The following is an 8,013-nucleotide window of genomic DNA, read 5'->3' on the forward strand; positions in this document are numbered from 1 at the left end:
GTTTTGCTCGTGGAAGAGGCATAGTCTACGGGTCTGCAACATTCAGATCCATGTGCACTTTGCAAATATTTAGGTCCTCCTCCTTGATGTAATCACACATGGAATTGAAGCGTCGCTTTATGTGTCTGATCCTCTTGTCAAACCTTGGTTCGTTGGCTAGAGAAATGGCACCAGTGTTGTCACAGAACAGAGTCATTGGATCTAGTGCACTTGGAACAACTCCAAGATCTATCATGAACTGCTTCATCCAGACAACTTCTTTAGCCGCCTCCGAGGCAACTATGTACCCCGCTTCACATGTAGAATCAGCTATCGCGCTCTGCTTGGAACCACACTAGCTTACCGCACCCCCATTAAGAATAAATACGTATCCGGTGTGTGACTTAGAGTCATCTGGATCAGCGTCAAAGCTTGCATCGACATAACCCTTTACGACGAGCTCTTTGTCACCTCCATAAACGAGAAACATTTCTTTAGTCCTTTTGAGGTATTTCAGAATATTTTTGACCGCTATCCAGTGCTCCATTCCTGGATTACTTTGAAACCTTCCGCCATACTTATGAAAAGAGTGACATCAGGTCTTGTGCACAACATTGCATACATGATAGAACCTATTGCTGAAGCATAGGGGACGACACTCATCTTTTCTCTATCTTCTATAGTCACTGGGCATTGAGTCTTACTCAACTTTATACCGTAACACAGGCAAGAACCCTTTCTTGGACTGTTCCATTTTGAACTTCTTTAAAACTTTATCAAGGCATGTGCTGTGTGAAAGTCCTCTCAAGCGTCTTGATCTATCTTTATAGATCTTGATGCCCAATATGTAAGTAACTTCTCCCAGGTCCTTCATCGAAAAACTTTTATTCAAATAATCATTTACGCTTCCCAAAACTTCTATACCATTTCCAATTAGCAATATTTCATCCACATATAATATTAGAAACACTATAGAGGTCCCACTCACTTTCTTGTAAATACAAGCTTCTCCATAAACTTATATAAACCCAAACGCCTTGATCACCTCATCAAAGCGCTCATTCCAACTCTGAGATACTTGCACCAGTCCATAAATGGATCGCTTGATTTTGCACACTGTGTGAGCATTCTCTGGATTGACAAAACCTTCCGGTTGCTTCATTGACAAGTATTCCTTAAGGAAACCGTTAAGGAATGCTATTTTGAGATCCATCTGCCAAATTTCATAATCGAAACATGCAACTATTCCTAACATGATTCTGACGGACTTAAGCATCGCTACGGGTGAGAAAGTCTCATCATAGTCAACTCCTTGAACTTGTGAAAACCCTTTGCCACAAATCGAGCTTTATAGAAGATGGCATTACCGTTTGCGTCCGTCTTCTTCTTGAAGATCTAATTATTCTGAATAGCCTTTTGCCCTTCAGGTAATACTTCCAAAGTCCATACTTTGTTTTCATACATGGATCCTATCTCGGATTTCATGTCCTCTAACCATTTGTTGGAATCCGGGCCCGCCATTGCTTCTCCATAGATTGTAGGTTCACTGTTGTTTAACAACATAATTGATAAGACAGGGTTGCCGTACCACTCAGGAGCAGTACACGCCCTTGGCGACCTAGTAGGTCCGTTAGAAACTTGATCTGAAGTTTTATGATCATCATCATTAGCTTCCTCTTCAATTGTTGTAGGTTCCACACAAACATCTTTCTGTGTTGCGCTACTCTCTGGTTGAAGTAAAGGTTCTACAACCTCATCAAGTTCTATCTTCCTCCCACTCAATTCTTTCGAGAGAAACTCTTTCTAAAGAAAAGCTCCATTTTTAGCAACAAACACTTTGCCTTCGGATCTGAGATAGAAGGTGTACCCAACTGTCACTTTTGGGTATCCTATGAAGACTAACTTTTCCGCTTTCGGTTCCAGCTTTTCAGCCTGAAGCTTTTTGATATAAGCATCACATCCCCAAACTTTAAGAAATGACAACTTTGGCTTCTTGCCAAACCACAGTTCATATGGCATCGTCTCAACGGATTTTGATGGTGCCCTATTTAAAGTGAATGCAACTGTCTCTAATGCATAACCCCAAACCGATAACAACAAATCAGTAGCAGGCATCATAGAACGCACCATATCTAATAAAGTAAGATTACCACGTTCGGACACACCATTACGCTGTGGTGTTCGAGGCGGTGTCAAATGTGAAACAATCCCACATTGTCTTTAGTGAGTGCCAAACTCATAACTCAGATATTCTCCTGCTCGATCAGATCGTAGGAATTTTGATCTTCTTGTTACGATGATTTTCAACTTCACTCTGAAATTGCTTGAACTTTTCAAACGTTTCAGACTTATGCTTCATCAAGTAAATATAACCATATCTACTCAAATCATCTGTGAAGGTGAGAAAATAACGATAACCACCGTGCGCCTCTATGCTCATTGGTCCACACACATCAGTATGTATGATCTCCAACAAGTCACTTGCATGCTCGATTGTTCCGGAGAACGGAGTCTTAGTCATCTTGCCCATGAGGCATGGTTCACATGTGTCAAGTGATTCGAAATCAAGTGACTTCAGAAGTCCATCAACATGGAGTTTATTCATGCGTTTTATACCAATATGACCTAAGCGGTAGTGCCACAAGAAAGTGTCACTAGCATTATCAACTCTACATCTTTTGTCTTCAATGTTATGGATATGTGTGTCATCACTATTGAGATTCAACATGAACAAACCCCTCACATTGGGTGCACGACCATAAAAGATATTACTCATCTAAATAGAACAACCATTATTCTATGACTTAAATGAGTAACCGTCTCGTAATAAACAAGATCCGGATATAATATTCATGCTTAATGTAGGCACTAAATAACAATTATTTAGGTTCATCACTAATCCTAACGGTAATTGAAGTGAGAGCACGCCAATGACGATCGCATCAACCTTGGAACCATTTCCCATGCGCATCATCACTTCGTCCTTCGCCAACCTTCGTCTATTTCGTAGTTCCTGCTATGAGTTGCAAATGTGAGAAACCGAACCAGTATCAAATACCCAGGCACTACAACGAGAGTTGGTGAGGTACAAATGATAGAGGCGAAGATGTCCCTGTCTTTCGATGATATGGTGGTTTCATTTTGGTGGAGTAGACTTTGACGATCCGACTATGAATGTGTGAGGACGTCGCGCCTTAGCAATCGCTAAACCAACTCCGAGAGGTTACTGACCACGCCGGAGCACGATCAACCTGACCATGAGGGTCTGTTTCCTCCACACAAATAAAGAACAAGCAAGAAACTAAGATTGCAATCAAGATATTGTGAATATAAGAGGAAAGATTTATTGATGAAGGTGGGGTTCTGTGACGCCTTTGTCTAGTCGTAGAACACAAACGAAGAACTCGAGGTTGCAGCTATGAAGAACTTGTAATCTACACAAAACCCAAGTCTAAACAGTGCCGTAAGGGCTGTATATATGAGGGAATAGAGAGGCAATTTCGTGACCCTTGGAGGAGGGGTCCGAAAACAACCCTAAACTCGGTTTCCCCACACATACGAACTCTAAAAATAACCTATATTATGGTATTTCGAAATTACATGGGCCTAGCCCAAAAATAAGGTGGTGCAACACCTATCTATACCTACTAATAAAAGAAATAGGTATTCTTAGTCCGTCGTATGCTTTTATAAAAAAGTCCTTCATATTTTTATGACTCAACCCGCAATTCAGTATGGGCTGTTTTAGCCATTCCGTCATCTGTATAGGTTGAACCGGGCCTGGTCCACAATTTTTCTTCAAGAAAGAACGATGCAAAAGAAAATTTGTCCTCATGAGTTTCAAACTCACGACCAGGCCCTCCAGGCCGAACGGACACAACCAACTGAGTTCGTCTGCTTCGGATGCAAAACATGGCTTCTACAGGAATAATAGTCCCACCTCGCTCTTTCAAAAATATGATCCCATCAATTTTTATACATCCATGGTCTTGTCGTATCTTTACCTAATAATAAAGAGGCTATCGCTTCCGTCGGAAAACCCACCGCGGTATTTTTATAAAAAAGTCCCTGTGCTTCTGATCTGATTGACCTGATTTTGTTTGACTATTTCCCCTGACCGGTCGTCTTCGCAATCTATCTAGGAGCAAACAAAAGAAAAGGCCGCTTCTTCCTCCCCACGCCACCCAGCCTCCTGCTCCCCAAGGGTCAACGCCACCGATCGGCAGCTTGTTTCCCCTCCTCCCGTGCCACTCCTCCTCCTCTTCCTCTCAGCGCGCGCGGCGGACGCTGGCCCCCTGGCGGCGGGGCTTGTGTAGGCTTCACCGCCTCTGGCTACGAGTACATCGACACCCGCGGCGCATTCCTCGAGTCCAACAACGGCGCCCAAACCAACCGCGACGCGGGTTGAGGCACCGCGCCGAGCACGCAGCCGGAGTGCACGCGCCGACCGGCACGCCGGTCTGGTCCGCCAACCGCATCGACACCCGCGGCGTCTTCCTCGAGTCCAACAACGGCGCCTTTCGGGTGGCCGTGCACAACCCGACCCCATCAGCTATAGCCAGTTTCTACCTCGCCGTGCTGGACGCGCCGACCGACACGCCGGTCTGGTCCGCCAACCGCGACGCGCCGATGGCGTCCTCACGCCGCGTCCAGCTCTCCGCGCGCGCCGTGCTGCACGCGCCGAACGGCACGCCGGTCTGGACCGCCAACCGCGACGCGGGTAGAGGCACCGCGCCGAGCACGCAGTCGGAGTGCACGTGCCAACCGGCACGCCTGTCTGGTCCGCCAACCGCGACGGCTGACGGCGTCCTCACGCCGCGTCCAGCTCTCCGCGCGCGGGCTCTCTGTGACGGATGCAGATGGCAAGACGGTGCTCTGCTGCCGGTCAGGAGGTCCAGCAGGGGAGGCACCGCGTCGAGCACGCAACCGAAGTGTGTGGGTAGGTCGCGCCCGAGTGAGGGAAGGGCCGGCTCTGCCATGTCTGATTTGGACTCTGTTTGTGTCTGTGACCGTGTCCTGCTACAACTCGGTGCTACCTGACGAGGGTGCTACCTGACGAGGATTGGTCTTCTCTCCTATAAGAAGCAACGATTCTGAGCTGTAATCCCCATGAGGTTGCGTACTTGGACCAGAAAAAAATACATCAAATCCTGGTGTTGGACGAAATAAGCATCATGTGGCCTTCAAGTTTGACGGAGGCAGAAGCGACAAGTTTGCCGGAGGTAGAAGAATCGACGGAGGTAGAAAAATATCCATCGAGCCATCCAATATCGTCAACAATGGCTACACCACAAGTATGTAATATAATACATTGTCTGTCAGATATTCATTGGTAGATATGTTCAGTGTGTGCGACTTTTTGACTGCTGTTGTGTGTGAATTTGTTCTGCCCACTATATATATAATCACTAAGCATTCGAAATTTGATTATCTAGGCATCTTTTAGATCACATGAACTATAATAAGAAACGACAGTGCAGGCTTCGAGGCTCTGCACGCCCCTTAGCCTACATGCCTCGAGATAGCCTGATAAACTCACTCTCTGGACCGACTATATCTGAGAAAAGACTTGATGAAAAGTATATCTGACCTGTTAGGCAGAGAAGAAGCAACGGCAAGGCAGCATTGTTGGATCAAATGGCTAAAAGAAGGTGATAGAAGCACTGACTTTTTTTCTTGCAACAGCTATAGGTCGAGTCAGGACGTGTATCTCTTTTGGTTGTGTGCCGAGGAACTCAGCAGCATACTAAAATTCAGTGGACCTTTATGCTTTCACCCAAGGAACCAAGGAATAATATCTTAAGCAGGAAACTGTATATATATATATCTCCCTAATAATAAAGCAAATTGGGTTTCTGGTCGTCCGTCATGGCATTTTTGCAAAAAAGCCCCTGTTATTTTCAATGTTCAACCCGCGGTCCTTTAGATACACAGGCTCTCCTCTTTCCCTCGCCTCCCGATCTAGGCCGACGGTGTCTCCCTGGCCTCCCGATCCCAGCCGCCAGGAGCCGGCGGTGCGTGCGTGGCTTGATCTGGTGCGGCGCCGGCCGCCGGCAGACGCCGGTGGTCGCAGCACCCTGCACCACCGTTCCCCGCCTGATATCCCCCTCTTGCAGCGGCTTCGGCGGTGGCTGCCGATTCGGAGCAGCCCGCCGCTGGATCTCCTCCTCCTCTAGACGCCGGTGGTCGCAGCACCCTGCACCACCGTTCCCCGCCTGATATCCCCCTCTAGCAGCGGCTTCGGCGGTGGCCGCCGATTCGGAGCAGCCCGCCGCCGGATCTCCTCCTCCTCTAGACGCCGGTGGTCGCAGCACCCTGCACCACCGTTCCCCGCCTCATATCCCCCTCTTGCAGCGGCTGCCGTTCGGGGAGGAGGAGCCAGACGAAGGGGAGGTGATATCATCTTTACATTTGACTCCCCAATTCTTTGTACTCACCACAATAATCTCATCTAAATCCTCATCCTGCGAATAAACAGGCTGAAGATGTGATGGGGTCTCTTCTCACAGAGTATCTTGGTTCACCACAGCAGCACATTGCAGCTTCTGAAAGTAATTCAGAAGTTAATGCTGCAGGAAAAAAAGAGGATATAGTTGATGGTGCAGAGAATAATGATAAAAGTATGGACAACTTAACAGAGGAAAATGACAATGGTGAAAGTCAGCAGTGGGAGACAAATCAGCTAATCATCCCACTTGTTCTAGCAAAGAGTTGGAAGGTGGACATGAGCAATGCAATGAGGCTGTTCGTAATCAAAACAGCAAGGAAGCATCATCATTAGTCAATGATGAGTCCGTTGATGCAAAAGCAGCTGATGGTTCAGAGCACATCAAAACATCTAATAATGATGTGCTTGCAGCTACTGGATGTCAGTTGAAGAACTTTGTTGCTATTGTAGACCCTCCGCATGCTGGGCTCCACCCTACTGTAAGAAAATTTCAGTCTTTAGTTTTCTTATCATAAATAGTAGTTACTTTTATGTTTGGAAATGCTTACTCAAGTCTTAATACCTGATACCTTGGAGCAAGGCTAGCCCTTTGGTTGCTTGAGGTTTAGTTATGTATGTCTTGTAGTGGTAACACATTGATGGATTTATGCTATATCGTTCTTGCCTGTGATATGTTGTTAAATGCATATCGTGAATGTCCATATAAATGAAGCATGCTTTACAAAATTTTTGTTTTCAATAGACCTGGTGATTACTAGAGTAATGTGGTTGCATTGCCAGGTACAGTAGATATTCCGGGTTTGTTACGATAATAATACTACTAAACATCATGTATAGATTTGAATTTAATATGTAAATTACCATGCCGTGAAGCTGTTTCATCCTGCAATATGACCCAACTAGCAAGCATGAACCTTATCATTTGTGAATATAATTTGCACTACTGAATAACATCATGTTAGTTGATTCAAGCACCCCATGCTGATTGGTTCCATTCTACATATACATTGCTTTATTTTCTTTTCTGTATGCTGTTCTGGTTGTGATTGGACTACCGACCTTTTTGGAGGATCAGGCTCACATCTTGAATATTTAATAGGTGATCAAGGTATTGAGGACTCATCCACGCATCCATTGTTAATGGGTGGCATCTGGAGAGGGAGATGAATCTCACCAAGGTGTACGATATGGTTCCGGGCCTGCACAAGGACAAGTGCCCCAGGATCTTCAGTGTTTGGCTCAGCGACTTGGATGCGGGGCATATCGGCAAGCTATTCATCAGAACGACCGCGAGTTCGACGGAGGAAGAAACGTTGAGTTCGCCGGAGGAACAATAACATCCCTCCAGCCATCCAATATCGCCTGCGTCGCACACACAAGATGTATGTATCCCCTTGATATTCACTCAATGTAATCGGCTGTTTTAGATATTGTTTCTGTCCCCTGGCTCTGACTATGCCAGCTTTATATTGCTGAATATAGGAGCTTATTTTTTCTTGTTAGTTATTCAGTGATATTGGGAAGGGCATCTGAATGAACTATTCTTTCAGATTCCTGGACTTACATGTGTAATTGCTTAGACTCTA

This window comes from Hordeum vulgare, chromosome 4H (assembly GCF_904849725.1).
Source record: "Hordeum vulgare subsp. vulgare chromosome 4H, MorexV3_pseudomolecules_assembly, whole genome shotgun sequence".
Lineage (NCBI taxonomy): Eukaryota > Viridiplantae > Streptophyta > Magnoliopsida > Poales > Poaceae > Hordeum > Hordeum vulgare.